Source organism: Vombatus ursinus, unplaced genomic scaffold, assembly GCF_900497805.2.
Source record: "Vombatus ursinus unplaced genomic scaffold, bare-nosed wombat genome assembly UNPS02004312.1, whole genome shotgun sequence".
Taxonomy (NCBI): Eukaryota; Metazoa; Chordata; class Mammalia; order Diprotodontia; family Vombatidae; genus Vombatus; species Vombatus ursinus.
The window spans coordinates 183865-211864 of record NW_020944090.1 but is presented as its reverse complement, the minus strand read 5'-3'; the positions used below and the strand labels follow the sequence as shown (position 1 = coordinate 211864).

The window sequence follows — 28000 nt, the reverse complement described above, 5'->3', positions numbered from 1 at the left end:
GAGAATTTATCAGGTGTGTGACCCCAGTGAAGTCATTTAACATCTCTTGGCCTCAACTTCCTCTTCTAGAAAGAGAATTGGACTTGATAAGCTCTATCTAATGTGCCTTCCAACTCCAAATCTGTGATCCTATTTGTTTAGCACAATGTGAGACACTGAGGGTGATACAAAAGAAGCATGGTTTCTGTCCTAAGAAGCTTCCAATCTTTTTTCCCTTAGTATTAGCAGATATTTCAAAGAAAACAACAAAAGTATGTCAATAAATACAAAAATTTTGTCTTCTTTATTTTCTTCATGAATAGGATAACAGTGCCCAAATATGATATATGTTTCTACATTTGTTCACTTCTGACTTTTATTGTTACGCTTTTAAATACCTAATCTCTTTAGGAAAACATGGTTAACTTATTAATAAGTTTAAATGACTAAATAGGGAGGAAATTCCTTAGAATTTAAAAAACATTTAAAAAACAAAGGCCACATTTGCATTTGTATCTTTAAAATAAATAAGAAAGGATGGAAATGAAATATTGAAATTAGAATTAGGAAAGAGAAGGTAATGCTACCTTTGTCACAATTGAAACATATCTTATAGTTTACTTTTCCAAAGCATTACTCCATTTGACTCTCAAAGGAATTCACTGAGGCAGATATGATTATCCACATTTTATAGATGAAGATACTGAGGTTCAGAAGAGGTTCACTGAACTGCCTAAGACCATATAGACAGTCAGTTGTAGAGCTTGGGACTAGAACTTAGGTTCTCCAAATGCCTAATCTTGTGTTTTCATATTATAACACTCTGCCAAGATCCCTCTCATAGTTCGTAAATAACTGGAGTCTGACTAGGGAAGGACTTAATGGTAAGAAAAGTGGAGATATCCCAAAAGGAAAAGACATAAACCAGTTATCTGAAATCCCACTAACCTTAAGGGTCAGCAACAGACCTGAGTATTGATTGTGGATATCATCAGGAAGGATATAGGTATTTATTAAGTACTTACTAGGTACTGGGCAATAGGCTAAGTATTTTAAAAATACGATATCATGTGATCCTCACAAAAACCCTGAGAGGTAGATTCTATTATTATTAGAGATAATTTAAAAGTGAACAACTTTTAATTGAAAATCTTGTATAGGGGCAGCTAGGTGGCACAGTGGATAGAGCACCGGCCCTGGAGTCAGGAGGACCTGAGCTCAAATCTGGTTTCAGACACTTGCTGGCTGTGTGACCCTGGGCAAGTTACTTGACCCAGATTGCCCCTCCTCCCCCCCCAAAAAAAAATCTTGTATAAAGCATATTGCTTAGTGGAAAAGGTACCATTTATACCTTCTAGTTGATATATTTCAACTGTTCTTTTAGATAAATTTACAGCGTTAATGGGTATTAATGTTTTACCTAGCTTAGTTAAGATGAGTTTAATCAGTGCCCTTTTGGGGAGAAATGCCTCAATTCAATGGAGTGCTCTAATGATAAGATTTTCAAAGATGGTGACAGATTTTCAGGAGTGATTTTTATGTATCTTTTAGCCTCCTTCACATTTGATAGCACGAGTAAAGGCCCCAGCAGCATCCACAGTACCAGCTCTATGTGCGTGTTTCTGTTCTAAAATGTTAATTTTGTGATTGCAGTGAAAGTCATTGTGAGTTAGGCCATGGATACAGAAAAATGAATGGTTCTGCTGATGGCACCATCCTATCCTATTGTTTGTACATGTTTCTGTTTCTTTTTCTCATCTTCTCTCCTTTCCCTCTCTACTTTATTTTTCTACTTTTTTATTTCATTCATTCAGTAGCATAATGCAAGGATAAAAAGCCTTAGACATAGAATCTGAAAGTCTGGAATCCACTTTTGGCTCTACAACTTCCTAACCATGCACTGTGGGCATGTCACTTAATCTCTCTGTGCCTTAGTTTACTCACTTGTAAAATAGAAACAATAATAATACACATGCATCTTTGTTGAAAGGAAAATATTTTGAAAACTCTAAAAACTATATAAATGTGTGCGTTATGATACAAACATATATATTATATAAATGTGCATATATGCATACATGTATATTTTTTCTTTACGACATTTCTCCTAAACACAAAATATATTTTCTCAGTATAAAATAGTATGATGGCATATTTTGTGAAGCATGTATACTCACATATTATATACATGCTTATACTATAGTATATACACATATATACATATATACTCATAATATACTATATATTGTACACTTACTAGCTGTGTGACCAAGGCAAGTCACTTCACGCTGTGTGCCTCAGTTTCCTTATCTGTAAAATGAGCTGGAGAAGATATATTGAGAGTATAGAACAGTATTCTCAGAGAGGAAGTCAATAGTAGCTGAGTGACCAGTAAAAACTTCCTACAGAAGGTAGGATTTGAACTGTCTTGAAGGAATCCGATGAAATGGAAAGGTAGAGTAGAGAGAGCAGAGTATTCCAGGTATAGGAGAGAGCCACTGTAAAGCCACTGGGATGGAAGATGGAGTGTAGCATTCAAAGAATTACAAGTCAGTCCACGTGACTGGATCATAGAAAGTGCAAAGGGGAGTCAGGCAAAAGAAAAAGCTGGAAAGGTAGGGAAGGCCTATGGTTGAAGAACTTTAAATGACATAAGATTCTATATTTGATCCCAGAGGTAATAGAGAATTAAAGAACCAGAAGAATGACTTCAATATATTGGCATTTATGCAATGATGTAGATAAGAACCCTAGAGGATGAGAAGGCATGGAGGGATTGGAATATATACTGATGGAGGCATTGCCAAATTAATGAGATGAATAATATCAGCATTTTCATACTCAAATATTTGCACTTCAGATCCCAGTATTAAGGGAGTACAGGGACTTAGAAACCAAGGGTCCAAAATTTTCTCAAGCTGTCATTTAGGGTCACATGAAACATTCTTGAAATAGTTGGAAAAAATGCCATTTGGAAGACTTATTCTGGATTGTCCCAGAATGCAGAGCAAAACCAATGAGCTGAAGATGTGCTTTTGGCCTTAACATGTGAAAAGTCTTCCTAACAATAAAAAAAAAGTGTCATGAATCTCTAGAGAAATTTAATATATTACTTGTAACATTCTATGTATTCTATAATTACAGCTGCTTAAGGTGCTTAATTTTTTTTTTTAGCATGAACTCTTGGACCATAATTGTTAAACCTCTAAGGGGTTTGTGAACTACTAAATGGGAACTATAGTAGTAAAGAATTCCTTATACAGACACTCCTTCCACTAATGCAGATTAACAGCTCATCTGTATATGGCTTTAAAGAGTTAGCTGGCTGACTCGCTCACTGAATCAGCCAGGTCGTACAATGGATTGAGTGCTAGACCTGGAATCAGGAAGACCTGAGTTCAAATCTTCTTCAGAAGCTATGTGACTCTCCCTGAACAAGTCAATTAACTTCTGTCTGCCTCAAGTTTCTTCAACTATAAAATGAGGTTCATAATAGTACCTGCATTCCAAGGTTGTTATGAGGATCAAATGAGATAATATTTGTAAAGCATTTAGCACAGTGCCTGGTACTTGGTAGGTGCTTAGTAAATGCTTATCCCTTTCCCTTCTTCCATTGTTACGCAGGTGACATATTTGGATGGGAGGACTTGAACCTTGGTCTTTCTGACCCTACGCCTAGCCCTCTACCCACTATGGCACACTGCCTAATGTACGTTTAGATAAACAAAACTTCCTAACAATTACAGCTCCCCCAAAATGGTAGACTGTCTCATAGAAGAGTGAGTTCCCTAATATTGGTGCTTCTTATGTAGTAATTGGATGATTCCTTATTGGGATTGTTGCAGATGGCATATATGGTTTGGATAGGATAGGACTAAATGACTTTTATTTTTTTAAACAGCATTTATTTTTTTCCATTTACATGTAAAGACAATTTTTAACATTCATTTAAAAAAAAAACTTTGAGTTCCAAATTTTCTCCCACCTCCTTCCTCTCTCCCCTCCCTTAGATGGTAAGCAATTTGATATGGGTTATATATGTGCAATCATGTAAAACATACTAAATGATTTTTAAAGTGCTTTAAAATTCTAAATCTATAATAGCTAGCACTTATATAGTGCTTTAAGTTTTGCAAAACACTGAACATTTGTTATCTCACAAAAATCCTGTTAGGTAGATTATTATCCTCATTTTCAAATAAAGCCTCCCTAAAGAGATTAAATGACTTACCCAGTGTCACACAGCTATCTGAATTAAAGTAAATAATTGAAGTAAGACCTGAATTCAAATCCTTCTTCTGACACTTACTAGCTGTGTGACTCTGGGCAAGTTATTTAACTTTCTCAGCAGACAAAGATTAGGTTTAGGAGTGAAGCAGAGGGAAAGGAAGAAGTATAAGCAATTCTAACTGGAGAGGAGAATTTCAGAACTCAATATCATGGAGATGGCTCATGTCTGAATGCCTATGTTATGTATATGACCTTTCATGGTATGTGCATTTTTGTGCATGATTTGTGTAAGTGTGTACTTTCCTCTAGATGGAAATTGCTACTAAACATAAGCCTGATTTAAAGTACAGAGAAAGCCTATAGGAGGCAAAAAGGGAACTTGCTCAGTTGTGTTATCAGGGACCATCTGTCCTTCTTTCTCCTTCCTGGTCCCACTTAACCAGGATCTCAGTTCTCCCCAGACATCAAACTGTGCCTTGTCCATGGGAGGCCTTCTGACTGATGGGTAGGTGCTCAAGGGGACAAGTCTGGAGATGTCCTGACTTTGTGGGAACAGAAACTTAGGATCATAGATTTAGACGTAGAAAAGATGTGAGGGCATGTAGTCCAACACCTTCATTTTACAGATGAGGAAATTGATGTCTAGGGAAGTTAAATGACTTGCCCGAGGTCATACAAACAATGTTAGAGTCATAATTTGAACCCAGCACCTCTGATGCTAGAGCCAGTTCTTATCCCCTTAGCCTCTAATACTGTGACAGAATGGAGGTTCAAAGAGAGGAGGGAGGTGGGTCCTTGTTTGTTTGTTTGTTTGTTTGTTTTTGCTTTTCTTTCTTTCTTTCTCCAGTGCATGGCACTGAGTAGGGTCTGAATAAATATGTATTGACTGATTGACTTTAGCCCTAATCAGGCTGAGTAAGACTCAGGACTACAAGATATCTTGGAGAAGTCATCTTCATCTAATACTGTGGTTAAGGAGCCTATGGTCTGAGGGGAAAAGACAAGGCAGAAATCTCCCAATTTTTGGAGGAGTCTTAGGCTTGATCTAATCTGGATATAGATATACCTGAGTGAATATTTTTGGTTTATCAGTCAGTGTCAAAGTCATGGCCAAAGGTACCTTAGGTATATCTGGTCAGTCTTCTGGGAGAGTCTATGTTCTATGTCAAGGCCTTTGGAGTTTGTTTGTATATATCTGAAGGTGAGGAGGTTTGTCTGTTGGTAAAGCTGAGAGACAGAGACAGAGACAGGGAGAAAGAGAGACAGGGAGAGAGACAGGGAGGGAGGGAGGGAGAGAGAGAGAGAGAGAGAGAGAGAGAGAGAGAGAGAGAGAGAGAGAACATTTTTGAGCATGTTTGGAATTGTGTTTGATGTAAAGGATCATGGGCCTTATCATTTGTGAATATGTATCACTGTCTACCTTTTTCCCCACATGATTTAGTATATAAGAAAAGAACACGGAAGATGGGGGCAGAAGCCTTCAAGTCCTGACTTTGCTACTAATTACCTCTGTGCCTTAGGCAGGTCATTGCTGGGTCAAACAGCATGCAAAGTTTGATAGCCCTTTAAGCATAGTTCCAAATTGTTCTCCAGAATAGTTAGATCAGTTCACAACTCCACCAACGGTGCATCAGTGTTTCAATTTTTCCACATTCTTTCCAACATTTGTAATTTTCCTTTTCCATCACATTAGCCAATCTGATAGGTGTGGGGTGGTACCTCAGAATTGTTTTAATTTGCATTTTTCTAATCAGTAGTGGTTGAGAACATTTTTTTCTTATGGCTATAAACAGCTTTGATTACTTTGTCCGAAAACTGCCTGTTCATATCCTTTGAGTAGTTATCAATTGGAGAATGTCTCTTATTTTTATAAAGTTGACTCAGTTCTCCATATATTTAAGGAATGAGGCCTTTATCAGAGAAACTTGCTGTAAATTTGTTTCACGGTCATGATGACTGTGTATTTCCTTCCATCCCATTTTCCTCCCATTTATTCTCTCTCCTTTTACCCTGTCCATCCTCATAAGTGTTTTGCTTCTAACTACCACTGCCCCCATTCTGCCTTCCCTTCTATCAATTCTCCCCTTCTCTTATCCCCTTCCCCTCCTACTTTCCTGTAAGATAAGATAGATTTCTACACCTGAGAATGTGTGTTATCCCCTCTTTGAGGCAATTTCAATTAAAGTAACGTTTGAGTGCTCCCCCGACTCCTCCTCCATCTTTCCCTCCACTGGAAAAGCTCTTTTACATTCATTTTATGTGAGATATTTTACCCTATTTCAACTGTCCCTTTCTCCTTGTCCCAGTTTGAATGAGTATACATAGTCAGAGGTGATGGGAGTGAGTTGAATGATAAAATTAAGAGGTGAGAAAGAGGATGCACTGGGAAAAGGGGAAAAGCAGAAGTAGAATGGGGTAAATTATCCCACATATAAGAGGTGTTAAAGAGTTTTCCAGTGGAGGGGAATATAGGGAAGGGAGTGGGGAATGCTTGAACCTTATTCTCATTGGAATTGGCTCAGAGAGAATAACATACACACTCAGTTGGATATAGAAATCTATTTTACCTACAGGAAAGTAGGAGGGGAAGGGGATAAGAGAAGGCAGTGGAGGGGTGTGTGTGTGTGTGTGTGTGTGTGTGATAGAAGGAAGAGAGGATTAGAGAAGGCGTAGTCAGAAGTAAAATACTTTTGAGGATGGACAGGGTGAAAGGAGAGAGGGGGTGGGATAAATGGGGGGGAATAGGATGGAGGAAAATGAACAGAAATAATAGTTTTGAAAAAAAATTTTACATCACGTTTTTCTGATAAAGGCCTCATTTTCAAATAGATAGAGAACGGAGTCAAATTTATAAAAATAAGAGCCACTCCCATTTGATATACAAAGGATATGAGAAGGCAGTTTTCAGACAAAGTAATGAAAGCTGTCTATAGTTATATGAAAAAATGCTCTCAGTAACTACAGATTAAAGAAATGCAAATTAAAACAACTCTGAGGTGCCACCCCACAACTATCAGATTGGCTAATATGACAGAAAAGGAAAGTGGCAAATGTTGGAAAATTGTGTGTGGGTAAATTGAGACACTAATGCACTGTTGGTGGAATTTGGAACTATGTCCAAAGGGTTATAAAACCATGCATGCCCTTTGGCCCAGCCATACCACTACTAGATCTATATCTCAAGAAATAAAAAAACAAAAAGGAAAGGGAGATATATGCACAAAAATATTTATAGCAGTTCTTTAAGTGGTGGTAAAGAATTGGAAATTGAGGGAATGCCCATCAAATTGGGGAATGGCTGAACAAGTTGTGGTATATGATTGTGATGGAATACTATTGTGCTATAAGAAATGATCAGAACCAGAGAATATTGTGCATAGTAACAGCAATATTATATGATGAACAATTGTGAATGACTGAGCTATTCTTAGCAGTACAATGATTCAAGATAATTCCGAAGGACTTATGATAAAAAATGCTATCCATCTTCAGTGAAAGAACTGATGGAGTCTGAATATAGATTGAAGCATACTTAAAAAAAAACTTTTTTTTGGTCTGTGTTTTCTTCCACAACATGACTAATATGGATATGTTTTACATGACTGTACATGTATTATACTGCTTGCCTTTTCAATGAGGAGAGAGAAAATGGATGGAGAGTGTGAATTTGGAACTTAAAATTTTAAAAATGTTTTTACATGTAATTGGGAAGACATAAAATATTAAAATTTAAAATTGTTTTCACATGTAATTGGGAAAACATAAAATATTAAATAAATGCATTTTTTTAAAAGAAAAAATGTAAGGATTGTAATCCATGATCTCTAAGGTCCCTTCCAGGACTAATAGTCTGTTTGTTGAAAGGAAAAAAAAAACATAGTAAGCAATTTTGAAGATAAGGAAGGATAGTTTAAATAGGATACAGAATCTAATACAGTGGAAGGGCAATAAGAAAAGGGAGGTGGGAGGGATAAACATTACTATTTCTAGCAAAAGAGGCAACATTTGCTTTGGTTAAACTTTTTTGAACTGATGGTATCGAGGCAGCTAGGAAGGAGGGGTTATCATAGCCAAGACAGGAAATGATTCAGGTTAGGATAAAAATTTTAACTGTGGAAATGAGAAAGAATAGACATTTTGGCATAAGGACAATTAAATTTCTGGCTTGACGTAAGTAATGTTGTGAAACTATTTTTATTGCATTCTGGCCTTTTGTTTCCGTTCAATCCTTGGGGACAACTAGGTGGTACAGTAAAAAGCACACTGGGCTTGGAGTCAGCAAGACCCAAGTTCAAATTCAGCCTCAGATACATATTAGCTATGTGACCTTGGACAAGCCACTTAACCTCTGTTTGCCTCAGTTTCTTCAACTGTAAAATGGGAATAATAATAATAATAATAATAATATCACCTACTTCACAATGTTGTTGTGAGGATCAAATATTTAGCACAGTGCCTGACCCATAGTAGGCATTTAATTTCCTTCCTTCTTTTTTTTTTGTGAGGCAATTGGGGATAAGTGACTTGCCCAGAGTCACATAGCTAGTAAGTGTTACGTTCTGAGGACGGATTTGAACTCAGGTCCTCCTGACTCCAGGGCTGGTGCTCTATGCACTATGCCACCCAGCTGCCCCCTTGGTTGTCTTTGAATACTCTTTGGATTGCTGATAGTTTTTAGTCCCCAAACACAGAAAACCAGTTACTTAGAGATTCATTTACAGGCAACGGGGGTCACTTTCAACTGTAATGCTTCCGCTGTATCACACAATCACAGTTTCCAAGTGTGGTTTTGGTTGGTGTTTTAGGGACATGCTCAGTGGGGGTGGTAGGTACTATGGTGTATGCAACCAATCCAACAAAAAAACAAAAAACAAAAAACAAAAAAACTCAGGGTGTGATGTGTTCTTGTCCACCAGAAAGCTCTGGGTCACTGTGATGTTATGCATGGAGTGTTCACTTAGTAATATTCTCCTGATGAAGATAATCATATCTTACATTTTTGTTGTGCTATGCACAACATCTAAGTGCTTGTCACATCGATATTCCATTTGATTCTGACAATAGCCTTGAGAGACAGGTGGGAATTCTGTAATTATTGTATTCATTGAGGCAGCTAGGTGATGCGGTAGATAGACCAGAGTTCAAATCTGGCCTTGGACACTTACTAGCTGTGTGACTCTGGGCATGTCACAACCCCAATTGCCTCCAAAAAAAAAAAAGAAAGAAAAAAATTATTGTATTCAATCTACAAAGGAGAACATTGAGCCTTTGAGAAGTTAAGTGAGAACACACACACAGATAGTGGTAGAGAAAAGGATCAAATCTCAAATCCTCGATCTTCTAGTTTAGGGCACCATTATCTACTCAACAATGATGAATAGAGGAGAAAGGCTAAAAAAATCATTTCAACATTTATCTATAGTCATTAATTACACAGAATTCCAATGTACTTAGTACGGCCCACAGGAGCAACTAGCACATGTCCTTAGGGACAGAAATAGTTTACTACAGGAATCTTGTTTGTAGTACATTTCAATCATTTGAATAACCATTGAGTAATTGTGTCAGACTGCTGTCTCTACTTACAAGACCCAGTGAATTCTCATGATGACAGCCTACTGGTTTCAGCTGCTTGTGGGTGAAACTTCAAATGACTGGTTGTCTTCTGTCATATGAGAAGGGCATGGTTGACTTGCCCAGGCTGTTCTCACTATAATTCTGACCAGGAGTGAAAAAAGAAGTACCTATTTCTCCCCAGGCTAGCAGGCAACTACTGGAATGTATTCTGGGGAGGTCTATATAGGTTTTCATAAAGTTTGCATCAGACTTTACTCTTAGATATGGCAACATGTGACTTTAATGCCTGCCAGTCTTCTGGTTTCAAAATCATAGAATCATTTTGACTCTCCTTTTTACCTTATCACATCCAAATCAATCTTTTTGTAATATCTCTCACCACTATCTTTCTTGCTCTATAGTTGTATATGAAATTATCCTTCCAAAGAGTTAGTCAGGCACCTATTATGTGCCAGGCACTGTGCTAGGCACTGGGGATACAAAGAAAAGTAAAATACAGTCTTTGCTCTCAAGTAGCTATGTACGCCTGGTCATCCTTTTGGAGTGTCTATGTCTTATGTCAAGAGCTGTGGGGTCTGTAGATGTTTAAAGGTGAGAAGGTTTGTCTGTTGGTAAAGCCTGGAGTATGTGGGGTATGTGTGTGTGTGTGTGTGTGTGTGTGTGTGTGTGTGTGTGAGAGAGAGAGAGAGAGAGAGAGTGAGAGAGAGAGAGAGAGAGAGAGAGAGTGTGTGTTGAAATAGTCTCCTATCATATTAAGTGCCTAACATGTACCAGATACATGTCTAGGTTTTAGAGATAAAAAGACTAAATAACAACAAGAACAACCAAACAAAAACTTGACAATAGTCCCTGCTCTATAGATACATGGGTTCTAATGGGAAAAAACAATGAGTCAACAGGAATTCTGTAAGTCTGCAATTATTGCACTCTTTCTACAAAGGAGAACACTGAGACTTTGAGAGGTTAAGTTAGCATGCACACATAGACAGCGGTAGAGATTTATTAAGTACCTACTATGTGCCAGGGGCTGTGCTAGGCTAAGAGGAGACAAATAAAAAAAAAACAACCCCAATTACTCACAAGAAGGCAAATGCATATACAAATAGCTTGGATGAAACTTTTCTTGAATTGTTGACCTTTTTGAGTTTATATATACATAAAAAATGAGTATGACTGTGATTTTTCCAAAGCTCTTTCTTCTCCCACATATTTGGCCATAACTCTGGCTTGAAACTGAGCCAGCGTTGTAATACTAAGGGCAAAATGTGTGGGTTGGTTTTTCCTTTAATGAAATTAGGAGGGGTGGCTAGGTGGCACAGTGGATCTCTATCCACTGGCTCTGAAGTCAGGAGGAACTGAGTTCAAATTTGGCCTCAGACCAAACACTTGACTCGTACTAGCTGTGTGACCTTGGGCAAGTCACTTAACCCCAATTGCCTCACTAAAAAAAAAAAAAGATATTAGGAACATTTGTTTTAAAGGGCCAAGGTCTCCTACTGCATCCTGGGCCATCTCTACTTGTCCTGATTGTTATCTGGCCACTGAACCCAGATGGCTCTGGAGGAGAAGGTGAGGCTAGTGACTTTGCACAGCCCTCCCTCACTCAAATCAAAGTCAATTGCAAGTCATGTCATCATCTTCCTGATGTCGTGTTCCTCTTCACGAATGAAGGACAAACCACATGCAACCATAAAAAATGATACAAATAGAAGTCTAAATGTGAATGTTAGAGAACAGTAACAACAATGTGGGCTACTTTTCATCCTTCCAAAGAGTTAGTCAGGCAATAAAAATTTATTAAACACCTGTTATGTAGCAGGAACTGTGCTAAGCACTAAGGATACAAAGAAATGCAGTCTTTGCTCTCAGGTAACTAATAGTCTACTGGGGAAAACAACATGCAAATAACTATGTACAAACAAGCTATAGAGAGGAAGATAAATTAGAAATAAATCACTAGAGGAAAGGTACTAAATTAAGAGGGAACCAAGTTAGGCTTGGGGCAGCTAGATGGCAAGATGGATAGAGTGCTGGGCCTAGAATCAGTAAGACCTGAGTTCAAATTTGGCTGAAGATACTAGCTGTGTGACCTTGGGCAAGTCATTCAACCTTGCTTGCCTCAGTTTCCTCATCTGTAAAATGAACTGGAGAAGGAAATGACAAACCACTCCAGTATTTTTGCAAAGAAACCCCCAAATAGGCTCATGAAGAGTAGGACATGACTGAAATGACTAAACAACAAAAAAGAAAGGCTTCCTGTAGAAGATGGGATTTTAGGATGCCAGGAATGCCAGGAAGCAAAGATAAGGAAAGAGAACATTCTAGGCATGGTGTACAGAACTGAAAAAATGCCAGGAGTCAGAAGATGGAGTGTTTTGTATGTTTGAAGAAAAGCAAGGAGGCCAGTGTTAGTGGATTCAAAAATATTTGGGGGAGAGTAAGTTAGGGTATAAGGTGGGAATGACAGAATAGCTCTTAGAGATCTAGGCATAGACTCTCCTATTGGAAGAGAGGGATCTTAAAGGCTGTCTATTCCAGAACATGCCTAAGTAAGCAAGATTAGGCTGATTGCAAAGTGAATGGAGTGCAGCATTTGGAGCCAGGAAAACTTGAGTTCATTTCCTGATTAGCTGTACTAGCTGAATTACCTTTGTTAAGTCACCTAACTTCTCTCATTTCAGTTTCCTCATTTGTAAAACAAGGATATTAGCACCACCCTTTTTTGTGTTAATCAAATTAAATATATCAAATACAAAAAGTACTTTGCAAACCTTAAAGCATTATATTATTAATGATTATATTATGAATTTCCTCCACCACATACCCAGCAAGTAGTCATCTGGCCTCTCCAATGAGGGGAAGCCTACTATTTCTGGGGGATTTGACTTTTGGACAGTTCTGATAGGTAAGATGTTTTTTGGATGTCAAGCTTAAATGTGCTTTTTTTTGCAGTGTCCTTAGTTTGGTCTTCTTGAGATAAGCAGCTCCTGGTCTGTTCCCTCTCCCATATCATAGCCCTTCAAATAATTGAAGATAGTGCCCCCTAAATGTCCCCTAAATGCCCCCAGAATCTTCTTTTCTCTAGGCTAATCTCCTCAGTTCCTTCAACTACTCCTCACATGGCACAATCTCAAGGCCTTTTTCCATCTTTATTGCCCTGTTCTAGATTCTCTGCAGTTTATCAATGTCCTTCCTAAAATTTGGCACTCACAACTGAACATAGCACTCCTGAGATGTCTAACCAGGGTGTAGTATGGTAGTACTATCATTTAGGACACCATGCTTCCCTTAGTGCATCTAATATTACATTTGTTTTTCTGGCTGTCATGGTATAGTTTTAACTTGGATTGAACTAAAGCTGTTAGATCTTTTTCAGACAAACTAGCCATACCTCTTACATCTTATACTCATGAATTTGGGTTTTTTAAAACCCAAATTTGGAACTTCATATTTCATCATAATCATCTAATTTATCATTCTAGACAGGTAAGATGTTTTTGAATCCTACTTTGGCTATGTAATGTTTCAGCTGTCCCTCTCAGCTTTATGTCACCTGCATAATTTTAATGATACCATCTTTGCCTTTATCTGTCATTGATTAAACATATTAAAAAAAACAGGACCAAGGACAGATCCCTGTGGTCTTTCACTAGACTTCCCTCCAAGTTGACATTGATTCATTCATGTCTATTCTTCCATGCAGTCATTCAAAAAGCCTTGGATTCGCCTAACAATGCTATCATCTAATCATATCTTTTTATTTTATCCAAAAAGATAACATATACAACTGTCAAATGTTTTGCTGAAACCTAGTTATGTTCTATTTACTTTACTATGGCTTCTAGCCCTGTCAAAAAAAAAAAAAAGGAAACAAGATTGGTCTGGCATGATCTATTTTTGTTGAAGCCATCCATGCTGCCTTTTAGTGATCAGCACTTCCCTTTCCCAAAGTTCACTAGTTATCTCTCTAATAATGAATTCTAGAGCAGCTGGGTAGCACGGGGGTGGAGTAGGATAATTAAGCAGGAAGCAGGATAACCTGAGTTCAAATCCAGCCTCAGATGCTTATTTGTTGTATGACACTGGGCAAGTCACTTAAAGCTGATTGCCTCTAAAAATATAATAATACATTCTAGAATTCTTCCAGAGATCAACTCAAGATCACCAACTTATACTCTGCAAACTCCATCCTTCTTCTTCCCTTTTTTGGAAAATCAGAACATTTGCCATTCTCTTATATAGTAGCAACTCTCCTATTTCTTCTTTCAAAAAAATGTTTTATTGTTATGAGCTTGAAAAATACCAACAGACATGTTTATTTCATGATCATAAACAAAGACATAAATAAGATGATTTTTATGTGAAATCACAGATCTCTACTATATGCAAATTGTTTTTAAGTTCTACTTTAATCAGTGATATCATCAGCTGCCATTGATTTATTACCATCTCTATGCTGCTGATTCTCAAACCTCCGTATCCTGCTCTAACCCCTCTACTGACCTCCAATCTTGCATATTCAGTTTCCTTTTAGACATCTCAAACTGGATTCCAGTGGACATCTTAAATTAAACATGTCCAAAATGGAACTCATTATTTCTCTTCTTAAATTCTTCTCCTTCTCTTACCTTCTCTGCTACTATAAATGGCAACAATATTCTCCCAGTCCCTCAGACTCACAACCTAGGAGTTGTTCTACTCCTTTACTATCTCTCACCTCTCATATTCAATCGGTTGCCAAGGTCTATTGATTTCACCTTTGCAGCATTTCTCCTATAGTTCTAGTACAGGATTTTATCACCTCAAGCCTGGACTATTGGAATAGCCTGCTGGAGGGGTGGGGGTCTACCTGTCTCAAGTCTCTCTCCACTCCAATCCTATATTCAGCTACCAAACTGATCATGTCACTCTCCCCTCCTCCCCCACTCAATAAACTCCAGTGGCTTCCTATCACCTCTACAATCAAATACAAAATCCTCTGTTTGAATTCAAAGCCCTTCATAACCTAAACCTCCTCCTCCCTTTCCCCATCTTCATACACCTTATTCCCTGGAAAGTACTCTTCCAGTTTAATGGGGAGGAAGACTATAGCTGTTCATTGAATAACAAGGCCAAGAGACCAAAAATTGACCCATCCTTTAGAGATACCCTACCCAGTATCTGCCCAGTTCAGTCTAGCAGTAGTAGAGCCTGGTGAGGAGTCACAACAACCACTATGAGTGAACTGCTAGACCCAGTCCAGTAGCAGATTGGCTTATTCAGCCCAAACACTACACCCATATGCTGTTGATCTGGCCCATGAGCTACCTTGGCCATATGTGTTCCCTAAATGTGTGCCTCACTATGACGATACTTTTCTTTAAATTCACACCCACTTTTTCCTACTTGTGGACTCTGAATCTATGTGTGGGAGAATTTGCTCCTGGTGTTGGGGGAAGTGTTTAATTACTGAGCCAGTTAAGTAAATGCCCTTGATAAAGAACTGCATCTACTGGCTAATTGTTAAGGGGAAGAGCATCAGTAGGGGGCTCTTACATTACCATTTAGGAAGATAGTCACAAACAAGATTAACCCTAGAAGCAGTAACAGTCACATGTGGCAGGAAGTAGTATGAGGAAAGCCTGGAAAGGTAGGATGCCATCAAATTGTGGCCAACTTTGAATATGAAGGAAGGAGGTCGAAATTTACTCAGACAACAGGGAGTCACTGAGTATTTGGGGGGAGGAGACCTCAGCATATTTTTCTAAAGTCTTTTTCATTGTCATTAGCATTTAACATTTATATTCTTGACAAATGTCCATCCAGCCTCTGAACTTCTATAATGACAATGTACTCATTACTTCATGAGGTAGTCCATTTCACTATTGGACAGGAAATTCCTTCTGTGAAGCGTAAATTTACCTCCCTTTAACTTTCCCTCACCATTCCTAATTCTTCCCTTTGGAGCTATTAAAAAAATCTAATTTTTCTTTCAGATGAAAATTTTTCCAATATTTGTAGACACAATGTAATTCCCTCCCCTCCAAAGTGGAAGCATTTAAACTATTCATCTTCCCACACAGTTTCAAGAGTTGAAGGATAATTTATCTTGAGGCAAATGACTCCAGCTGGAGAGGGTACATTATAAAGGCAAGTGGGACACTTCATTTCTACAGATATCTAGCAGTATCTGGCAATTGTCATATTGCTTTCATATTAATAATGCATTTCACTTTAATGATGGAAAAACTGAAGTGTAATTGGTTCACGCAATTATTCAGTCATTAAAGAGGTTTATCCATAACTTCTACTTCTTCCATGTTACCCTTTCTGATCATCTCAACTGCTATTGTCCCCCACTAAAATTACTTTGTATTTAATTTTGTAGAGGGCAGCTAAGTGGTGCAGTGAATAGAGCACCTTGGCAGGAGTCAGGAAGACTTATCTTCCACAGTTCAAATCTGGCCTCTGAGATTTACTAGCTGTGTTACCCTGGGCAAGTCACTTAACCCTGTTTGCCTCAGTTTCCTCATCTGCAAATGAGCTGATTAAGGAAATGACAAACCACTCCCTTATCTTTGCCAAGAAAATCCCAAGTGGGGTCACAAAGGAAGTGACTGAACAATAATTTTACATATAGGTCATATTCACTTCTATGTGTACACACTTCTTCCCATAGAGTGTAAGCTCATTGAGATTGTGGACTGGTTTGTTTTTTGTCTTTGTATTACCAGTGCCCAGTACAATGCTCTTTACAAAATAGGTGCTTAATAAAAATTTTGATTGATTGTTCACAAACTCTGCGAAGATTTTGAAAGGCCCATCCTAGTGCATCTACTTTACCTGTGAAAACACAAATCATTCACAGTATGCATTGACTTGTTACCCCTAGCTCTTATGTTCAGTATAGCTATGGATTTTCTGACTGGTCAAGAATACTAGTTTAGGTCTTCCTAGATGGCATATGTTAAGCAGAATGAATTGAAGAGAGTCAGACAGTTTCGTGGGGATAGGAGGTCATGAATAAATTGTTTTGAAAATAAAGAAGGTTTGATGACAGAAATAAAAAATGGTTCAGTGCAGGTTAAGAGAATGGAAAATATATAAGAAGAGTTAGGCTGTTGGAGGAAGTCCATCTAGGGCAGTGGTTTTAAAATTTGTTCCAAAGAACCTTGTGGTTCTAGAGAAGATCAGTAGTAAGTTCCATTAAAAAAAAAAACACACACAACAAAAATAGTAATTCTTTTTTTTTTTTTAACTTTTCAGGTCACCAAGTCATATTGTACTGGGTCATGTAGCTTATGACCAAAAAAACTCAACCAAACAAAAAACCAAACCCCCCAAAAGCCTTTCGCCAAAATTTTTTTAAATTATGGAATGACAATTTTATGTATCAAATTTATTTATTATTCATTTAAACAAAATTATTCCATGAGTTTGTCATATACTAAATTGCTTTACTAGGATGACATTTCAATGAATTAATTCTGTGAAAAAGTCTTCTGTTTAACAAAGTTTGTGAGCATAAGGTATCATACCAGCCTCTTCATAGGTCTCTGTGCCTTGTCTCTAGTGCAGATGTTACAAAGGCAGGTCTGGGACTAACTGAAAAGAGGCTGGTACTTCCAGATGTTGATGTTGCAAAGGACATGAAAAGCTGGAAAAGGAAGCCACATAGGTTTCTCTTTCTCTTGGAAAGGAGTATATGCCTACCTAGCTAAAGAGGGTAAATCAATGTCCTATAATGAATCCCTGAGTATCTTACATTATGGGCAGCTAGTGGATAGAGTGTGTATAAGTTGCAATCAAGTTCAAACGCAGTCTCAGAAACGTACTAAGTGTAGGATTCTGGTCAGATTACTTAACCCTTGTTTGCCTCAGTTTCCTTATCTGTAAAATAGCAAGTTGTTTTTTGGTTGGTTGGTTGTTGCTTTTTTAAATTTTATTTTAAATGTATTCCACCCACAGGGGGACTATCTTTTTGAAGCTCAGCAACTTCTTACATGCGAAGTCACAAGCTATTGCTCTTAAAATTTCTTGAGAAAGGCAGCATTGTGTCACCGTGAATCTCATGCTGGGTTTGGAGTCCTTGGATTCAAATCTATTACCTGCCAAACCTTAGGTGAGTCACTCAACTCAATCTCTCTGTTTCGGAGTTTCTTCGTCTGTAAAATGAAAGGGTGACCTCTAAAGTCCTTTCCAGATCTAGGTCAACGAACTTATGATTCCTTTTCCTCGCCTCCAAAATGACCAAAATGATCTCTGGGATAAAACTAAGCTTGGAAGTATACTTTTTGAAGATTTTGAGTATAAAGAAACTCTGAAACAGCCACAATCCACATAGAGATATTTTCTTCCCAGAGCAGCAGAACGCTGTGATACCGGGGTTGGGAAGCCGTTGGCAGCCCGGGTGAGGATCAAACCTCCGGAGGCTGTAGGCATCCTTGGCAGTCTGATTTGCTCTGGGTGCGAACCTTGAAAGGTAAGAGCCTTGCGACTGTGGAAGTAGCCAGTTGGAGGAGAGAGTCACTTTAGTGTAGTGGATAGGATACTGGAAACCGAGGCAGGAAAACTTAAAATTCAAACCCTGCCTTGGACACTTACTAGCAGCGTGACTATGGGGAGCTCATTTGTTAAACGTGTTTTTCTGTGCCTCACGTTAATTTGGAAAGAGGGGTGGAATCAATGACTTCTTAAAGCCCTTCTTTAAATCCATTATTCTAAGATGCCCGAAAGACGGCAAAGATACTAACTACTACAAGCCTTCCTTACTTGTCTAACAGGAACCCTCTATTCAAACTCCCCCGTTCTTAGGGAACTTGGGAATAGCTTGTCTCCGAATCCTCCTCTGGACTGTACTCACTGCTCCAGAGTGCCACCCTGGGCACGACTTCGGGCGAATGCACTACAGAGACCTCTGGGCAGAGGAAGCTTCCAAGAGGGAACTTTTAAAGGCAGGCAGCAGCGGCACATCCCCGGCCCCTGAGTTTACTCTCGGGTTTGGACAACCCTCCCAGCTGTCTAGACTGAAGAGAAGAGGCGTCCCAACGTCCGGGAAGTGCTGCTGCCTCCTCCCCTCCAGCCCAGCAAGGGGAGGAGTACGGGCCGGTCGCCAGCGCGCGTGGGAGGGAGCTCCATGTGGGGAGCTGGGAGACAAGGCAAGGACCTGGAGAGGAGAAGCCAGACTTGGGTCGATCCATGCCTTCCCAAGAGGGAGCAGGAAGCGAGATGGAAGAGGCCGAGTGGCAGAGCTCTACTGCCCAGGACTGGCTTCGGGAGCCTTAGAGGGACCAAGAGAAAGTGTTCATTGCGCCCACGGCAGGCAGGTGGGGAGCCCTGGGCTCACCCAGGGAACGCAGCCCGAGGTCCCCGGAGGCTGGAGGCTTTCCGGTTTCTCCAGAGGCAAGCCGAGTAAGTGCAGTTAGCAGTTCTGAGTTCCGAGAGACGTCTCTAGACGCCCAGACGCCTACCAAGGGCTGCGCCGCGCCCAGTGAAGCTGGGGTCCTGGAAAGGGAGGTTATCTCGGCAGCCTAGCACAGGAAAGTGAAGAGGTCGACGGTGTCAGTCCCCTTGGCCGTGGTCCACCCCAGCCGCCCCGACACCCCTTTTGGCTACCCGCAGGAGTAGCTGTACGAGAGAGTGGGTGTGACTCCTTGGGGCTCGCTGGGAGTTGAAGGAAGGATTGTTAAGTGCAGAGTTGGTCCAAAACTGTGCTGACAGAGGACTTGGGCTTGATACTTGCCTCCACTAACTTCTTTCGAGCACAGGGGACTCATTCGCCCCTGTCCATTCCGCCACAGCAGAAGGCTTGTAGTTGGGCTGTTGATTGGTACCTCTAGTAGTGATTCCGGATTTTTGGGTGACATGAGGTCACTGAGGGTAGATAATCAGGTGTGTGTGTGTGTGTGTGCGTGTGAGCGCGCGCGCGTCTTTGTTCATGAGAGAGAAAAACACAAATAGAGGGACAGACACAGAGAGAGAGGGACAGACAGACAGACAGACGGAGATGGAGACAGAGAGAGAGAGAGAGACAGAGAGAGCCGAGAGAGAGATACAGCTAAGCCAATTCGCCATATGATTTATAGGGGTTCTTAACCTGGGGTCCATGAATTTGCCTTATTTCAAAATGTCTTCACAACTACAAATCAATAAAACTGGTTTGCTATGTAATCCTTAGATTATGAACTCTAAAGGGAAGGTCCTGTGACCTGTGTTTCTGGGCAAGCTCCCTTCTTTCCGTACTGTTGCACAGTGTTTGGGACAGGATGCTCAGTAAATACTATTGACCGTCTTTGTGGTTTGGACCTCCAAAGGTTTGCTCTTAGTTGGCTCTTGACATTTAAACTGTTTATCTTTGTGAAGGGCAGGGGAAAGTTCCCTTATGGGGCATTTTCTGGTAACTCTGAAGAAGAGTGAAGTGTTAGGACACTTTAAATGTTTTAAGTTCTTTTTATCAGCCTATTCGCGTTAACTCAAGTTGTGTTTAACCTGGAGGAAGAATCAAACTCCAAGAGGGCAGTCTCACCAACAATGGGACATTTATATAGCATTTTACATATATTATCCCATTTCCTCCTCATAATTTAGGTGTTCTTATCCCCGTTTTACAGATAAAGAAACTAAGATCTAGGGAATTAAGGTGGTTCACATGGTCACTTTAGTTCAGAAGTAGGATTTGAAAAAGTTCCCTTCTGATGATGGTGGCATTTTCCCCATTCCATTATGTTTTCCCAACTAGTTAAATGGATGAAGGGACTGAACGCTCTGCTGCCTGAAAAAAGCAGAGGTAATTTTCTCAAAATAAAGGATTGACTGGAAATCCGCTCAGGCTACCAGTTGGAAGAGTGGTCTAATGTACCCTTAGTCTGGTCTTTCCCTCTGAATGAGGTTAATAGCAAGAAATCAGAATTATTTGTGAGACTTACCAGAGAATGCTTTACTCAATGGTGTTGTCTGAAGCAGATGCAAACCCAACAGCCTTGAGCACCTTGTTCTGACACAAAGAAACTCACTCTTGTGGCCTCAGTTAGTGTCCAAGACTATGCTTGTACCAGATGAAGCAAGTGACCGATAGATTTGGTTGATTCTAATTTTGCAGCAGCACAACATCAAATGGAAAGTTACCTTATAAAATGAATTAACCATGGAACATAGGTGAAATGGCCAGGTAAATAGTAAATAGTAAATAGCCTGGGAGTCTGGACAACCTGGGCTTAAATCCCCTCTCAGGCAAATACTGCTTGTGTGACTCTGGATAAGTCACAACCTTCCAGTGTCTAGGAAACTGTCTAAGACTATTCAATATTACAGGTCTGGTACCGATTAGTATCTCTGGTTCTTTTATGTTCTTTATGCCAGTGAGAGGAAGCAGGGTATAGTGCATAGAGGGCCACACTCTTGTGAGAGCAACCCAGGCTTGGATCTCCGACATACATACCCCAGTCTGACCTAGGGCAAATCACTCATTCTTTCAGTGCTTCAGGCAATTCCCAAAGTTTTTCTCTCTGCAGGGCCAGTTAGATGACTCAGGGGATAAAGTGCTAGGCCTGAAATCAAGAAGAGTCAGCTTTCTGAGTTCAAATCTGGCCTCTGAGACTTTGTAGCTGTGTGACCCTGGCCAAGTCACTTAACCAAACTTATTTGTCTCAATTTCCTCATCTATAAAATGAGCTGGAGAAGGAAATGGCAAACCACTCTAGCATCTTTGCCCCAAACCCCAAAACAAAACCCAAGTGGGGTTACAAAGAGTCAGACAAAACTAAACAACTTCTTATCTATATTGATAGAGGAAATTTCTAAATGCAGGCGACTTTCAGGTGCTTCCTACACTGCGGAAATCACAGGTTCAGGCAAAAATGATGGTGGTGGTGGTGGTGGTGGTAGTTAGGTGGGGGAAGCTAATACTCTTAGAGTGAATCAAGGGAAATAGGTTTTGAAATTTGCTTTGTTATGATTTTCTTTATTACTGTCAAGCTACAGGTATATAGGATAATTATAACATACAACTTCGTCATGGCCTTGCAGATCTTGTTGCTTCTCTGGTATTTTAAAAGTTTTCATTATCATTGCTAGTTATAAGCCGCAGTTAACATTATATAATAAGCTACGATTACTACCATTGAGGTCTTGGGATATTGTCAGGGTACCAGGATGGAAGAAATGCTCATCATAACAACTGAGCAACACCTGGGCAAATCAGGATGTTCAATTAATTCCTACCTGGTGGTTCAACCTGGACAACTACAGCCAGATTGAATGAGGATATAGGAAAAGGACATATCTTCAGTACTTTAAGCACTGTGATTATATACTAAATTGAAGAACAAGTCTCCTGCTTAGTACAGTGTCTGGCACCGTAGCACTTAATAAATGCTCCGTCCTCTTCTTACACCAACTCCAATTGCAACCACCTGCAACTTAGTAGACAGTTTTCATGACTTGCTACAACCAAAAAGTTCCTCACCCTGATGCTGCCCATGTCCTCAGATGAAAGACAGAAGATTCATCATCAGTTCAATCCTATGAATCTCTCCTGGTTGCTGGAATGTGATAGGGTTTGTATGCTTTTGCATAGCTTGGGGTCCCTGGGTCACCAACATATTATAATTATGGTAAGACTTTATTGGAAGATATGTATTAGGATAAGGGCATGTGCATGCATGATATTTAGCAGCATGACATAGTTGCATGGCTCCAGGAAGAAACTGCATCAGACTGGCAAAGTTTGGAGTCTATCACTTGAAGATATGTTGACTTTTAGTGCAACATTCTGTATGAGTGAGATAAAGAAGTCTCAGTGGTAGTTTTTCCAAAAGGGACTATATTCACACATCTGAGACTGTCTCAATTTCATCTCTTTCTCTCCATTCACAAGGCCAGAACCTCAACTGAGGCCCTTATCACCTGGTACATAGACTATTTGTTGTCGTTCAGTCTTTTTTCAGTCATATCCAACTCTTCATGACCCCATTTGGGGTTTTCTTAGGACAGATACTAGAGTGGTTTGCCATTTCCTTCTTCTGCTCATTTTACAGATGAGGAAACTGAGGCAACCAGGGTTAAGTGACTTGCTCATGGTCACATAGCTAGTGTCTGAGGCTGAATTTGAACTCAGGTCTTACTGACTCCAGGCCCCACCCTCTATCCACTGAGCCATATAGCTGCCTAAATTATGAAACAAACCTTCCTGGGCCTTAGTTTCCTTGTGGGCAACATGAGAATATTATTATATTATATGATAACATATGTTATTAATTAATAATATACTGTTACATATAATATTATATTAGTTGATCTCTGAGATCTCTTCCAGGTTCCAATTCTGGGATATTACTTTTGGAAGTAGGGGAGGTTCTGTGATTTCACTGATATGGAGAACAGCCAGTGAGGAATCCCTTTCTACCAATGCAGATCAGCACTTGCTATACGCAATTTATTGTATGTAGCATTGAGAGGTTATATAACCTGCTCAGGGTTCTAGGCCCAGGATGGGACAGGACTCAATCCCAAGTTTTTCCAGGTCCTAGACTGGCTTACACTATACCAAGCTGCCTGTCACTTGGTCTAATTTTAGCTGAACAATTTATTCCTTCATGATAGCTGTAATATCTTATATTTGTATCATGCTTCTTAATTTTCAAAGCTATTTCCCTTATCTCATTTGATGTAACAGTTTGCCCTTGCCTAATTTGTTTAGATGAGTGTTCTGGATGAACCTATTTTGCCCTCAATTCTTGGTTTTATTTTGCTGTATCTTTTTCTTGGGGTTTCTTGAAGGAAGAGATAGCATTTGCTCATATCTTCTGAAAGCATGTTCCCTTGGAGAAAAATATAGTATCTTGATCGTACAGTCTTTGTTTGTTAAGCAAAGAAATCTAGGCTTCAGGGTTTTTGGTGGATGTTTGTATGATCACTGTGTGCTGTAGAATTGAAACAACACATTCATAATTTAGAAAGTGGAGTGCTAACATTTTCAGTCACTATCAAGTTCATTTTACAGTTCTTGAGTGCAGTATGGAATCTACCAAAGGAGTTCCCAGGTAGTTATTAAGTTAGATCTTCATTCATTTGACAAGATTTATGTTTGTCTTGACTATGACTGTGCATTCACGAAAACCTGGAAAACTCACAATTGCCTAAGATATCTCTTATTATCTGTTGTTCTTTGACATAAAAGAGAATGACAGTGAAAGTATGGGTCAATTAGAAGTACTGAATTCAAATCAGCAACAGTATTCCCAAGTGTTCACAGTGTCATCAAATTTTGGACGTGGTGCTGATCTCCTCACTGGCCTTCCCTCTGCTCTCCCTTTTCCCCTCTGCTAACTCAGCATAACCTCTGTTTCATGAAGAGGTATTATAACAGGACTTTTATGAAGAACAAATAGATCATGTAGGATTGTCATATTGTCACATTTAATGGTACAGTTCCCCTTTCTTCTCACTGAATTGTTGCAATATCAATAAGATGGGGAGGTATAAAATTTTCATAAGCTTTTGGCGCCTGCTCCCTGCTACCCTCCCTGGTGCCCCAAACATCTTTGATTCATGATCTTATAATCTTTGAGATTCCCACTCCCACTCCCCCTACTGAATGACTCACACAGAATTACATAGCAGTATGTAGTACAATTAATTAAAACCTAGATGTAACATTTCTCCTTTTCTTCATTCAGTGTTTCTGTGATGCTTAAAATGAAGGGCTGCTTTAAACTGAAGGTATAGATATATTTTTGAAAGCAAGCCAAGGCAGGATTTGGGGAGATGAGGGATAGGGAAGGTGATCTGCCAGTGATTGGAAGGTATGGTTGCTTTTTTTTCTTTTTTTGGCTAGGCAATGGAGTTCAGTGACTTGCCCAGGGTCACACAGCTAGTAAGTGTCAAGTGTCTGAGGCTGCATTTGAACTCAGGTCCTCCCGATTCCACAGCCAGTGCACCACCTAGCTACCCCAAGGTATGGCTGCTTTTTAAGTTTCAGATTTGATATACTCTGCTGACATAGTTTTGAATAGCCAGGGGAAAAGGACTGGGCAGCTACCTCCAGCTTTCCTGAGTTAATTGATTCTCCCTACTGGGTAGATCACATGGGAACCAGTTTCTTGGGTGTTAACTAACAGATAGAGTGTGAATCAAAATAATAACTGACAGTTGCATAATGCTTTAAGGTTTGCTTTAAGCTATGTATGTATTATCTCATTTCAACTTTACTACAAATCTGTGAAGTAGAAATTATTCTGAGTCTCAGAGAGGTTAAGTGACTTGCCTGGGGACACACAGCTAGTAAGTGTCAGAAGTGGGATTCAAACCCAGACCTTCTTGACTCCAAAGTTATGCTGTTCTTTGTCTTTGTCAGTTCAGTACTTCTGTTATGGAGATTTTGGGAAATATTTTTTTCTGAGTTAATGATGCAAAGAAAGAGCATTGGGCTCTGGTGAATGAAATGTCACATACTTCAAAAGCACTTTTTTTTAAATAAAAGGTGAGAATATGATATGTTATTTCCAATTACTCAGAATTTCTGTCCATTGAACTGAATTCATGTTGAGGAAAATCATTAGTAGGCTAGCCAGAATTTATTTCATACTTATACTCTACATTGACCTTTAAAAAAAAAAATCTCATTAGGGGCAGCTAGGTGGCACAGTGGATAGAGCTCTGACCTTGGAGTCAGGAAGACCTGAGTTCAAATCCGGCCTCAGACACGTAACACTTACTAGCTGTGTGACCTTGGGCAAGTCACTTAGCCCCATTGCCTAGCCAAGGGAAAAAAAATCTCATTAAAAGTAATTATATTGATCAACTGTGAATGACTTAACTATTCTCAGACAATTCTGAAAGACTCACAATGAAAAATGCTATCCACCTCCAGAGAAAGAACTGGTGGAGTCTGAATGCAGATTTTAGCATACTTTTTTTTGCACTTTTTTTTTTCTTTTGCAATGTGGCTAAAATAGACATATTATGCATGACTACACATGTATAATTGGGGCAGGTAGGTGGTGCAGTAGAAAGAGTGCTGGCCCTAGAGTCAGGAGGACCTGAGTTCAAATTTGGCTTCAGACACTTACTAGCTGTATGATTCTGGACAAATACTTAACCTGTTTGCCTCAATTCCTCATCTGTAAAATGAGCAGGAGAAGGAAATGGCAAATCACTCAGTATATTTGTCATGACAACCCCAAATGGGATCATGAAAAGTTGGATATGACTGAAACAACTCAATAGTGACATGTGTAATCTATATAAAACTGCTTGACTTCTCAAGGATGGAGGAGGAGAGGAAGAGAATTTGGAACTCAACATTTAAAAAAATTCAAAAACTTTTTATTTACATGGAATTGAGAAAAACCAAAAATTTTTAAAGTAATTGTATTTGAATATCTAAAAGTTTTGTAACTATAGTTTTGTACATCATCCTCATGTACTATTGGGTGTCAAGTCATTATTTAATGAGATCCTGAAATTTTTATAGAATTACTATATTAGAGGCTTTATTATTCAAAGTGTTCTTTTAAAAAATTTAGGCCATAGTTGCTGGGTTTGGGTTTTTTTTTTTGGATTGGGTAATAATAACAACAATAATAAAATAGTACTAAAGAACAGTAAGGCTAGAAAATTGCATCCATGATATACACATTAGACTTCTGACTAAAAATCACAATAGTTACTATGTGTAGAGCATTTTAAAGTTTACAAAGCATTTTCCTTTTAATTACCCTTTGTGATAGGCACTGTGTAGTCGAAAAGGATTTAAAGTCTGAAAATTGGGCTTAAATTTCTTTCTGCTATTTGCTGACTATAATCCTGTGGGCAAATCACTTTACCTCTCTGGTTCTCAGTTTCCTAATCTGCAAAATGAGGAAGTAGGAATTAGACTAGATGGCCTCTATGATCTCTTTCAATTTTATATCTATGATCCCATGATCCCCATTTCACAGATCAGCAAACAGACTTAAGAGTCTTGGCAGTGGTCACAGTGGCAGAATCAGGATTTGAACATATCTTTGGACTCCAAGTCTAGTACCTTCTTTGCTATATTACATTAAACTAGGCAGGCATGGTTCAGGATAGCCTGGCACTTTCTACATCATCATCATCATTATCATCATCATAACAATAATCTTAATACTTAGCATTTGTTTAGTGCTTTCAGGTTTGCAAATATTGCACGTTTGCTTTCAGCTTTACAAATAGTATGTCATTTGACAACCCTGACAAGTTGATGCTATTGTAATCCTCATTTCACAAATGAGGAAACTAAGGTAGACTGTGGCTTACCCAGAGTAATCCAACTTGTTTAAGTATGTGAAGCTGGATTTGAATTCAGGTCTTTTAAGATAAAAATATGGCAAAATAAGAAAAAAATATTAATATATTATAGCCACCTAATTTATCAAGTGAAACAATTCCTTCTTAAAAGTATTTTATCTGTAAAAAAAATATGTAAAGAAAGATACTTTACTATGAGGCTTGTTACTTTGGTAACGATTCTGGGTTCTCAGAGACTACACTTGAAAAAAGCAGTACCAGTCATCCTCTCCTAAACTGAAGAAGCTTTGAGTATGATGGTGATGGTGAATTATAGATCTCTTGTCTGAGGACCAGCCTAGTTAAATTAAGAGAGGTTCATTACCAGATGGTTAGCTACCAGGCAATTAATTTTTTTGGTTAGAGTGACTCATGAAAACATATGCTAAGGTGTGGGAACAAAACGAGATCTGTCACAGTGAAGGAAGCACATGTGGATGGAATCATGGATCTCTGAAGTGTTTGAAGTATAGGGCAACTCCATTAATTACTTTCTATAATACTTTCAAAAATGTGATCTTCTTTGAATTTTACTCCAAACTCTCCCCTTACACCAGTTGAGATGATATAACACTGCCTAGTAAATTTACTCTGAACCTGCAAGTTTTTTCATTACAATGGACAGGGCTATAGGGCAGTTATTATTTGTAATGTACTTGTTCACCTTACAGGAAGTTTGTATGTCTGCTATTGCTCACAGCTATTGCTAGAAGTGAGGATTTGGATTTTACCTGTAGCTTCTCCTTCAGGAATAGCTATTGTTTTTCCCTTCTAGTTTCCTTCATCTTTTAGGAGCCAGAAAGAACAGGTAATTAGGCAGGGATGGTTTTGGGGTGAGTAATAGAACTGGGATACTTGAAGTCCATTTAGTGCTGTGGTGGGGGAGAGGGGAAGCACTATGCTTTATGAAAAGGTGTTAGAGGGAGTC

At 39.1% G+C, this 28000-nt stretch overlaps 1 protein-coding gene across 5 annotated transcripts in view; it reads left to right on the top strand.

Annotated features, from left to right (window-relative positions):
- Positions 1-28000, top strand: part of IL1R1 (interleukin 1 receptor type 1) — a 79492-nt gene that overhangs the window by 11084 nt on the left and 40408 nt on the right. For 3 of the 5 annotated variants that reach the window (XM_027835288.1, XM_027835298.1, XM_027835272.1), the window contains exon 1: positions 18876-19176. The gene's annotated coding sequence lies outside the window, so the exon portion shown is untranslated. Of the gene's footprint in view, positions 1-17733; positions 17888-18126; positions 18248-18875; positions 19177-28000 lie in introns of those variants that run through there. The other 2 variants (XM_027835281.1, XM_027835280.1) reach the window with 2 other exon arrangements.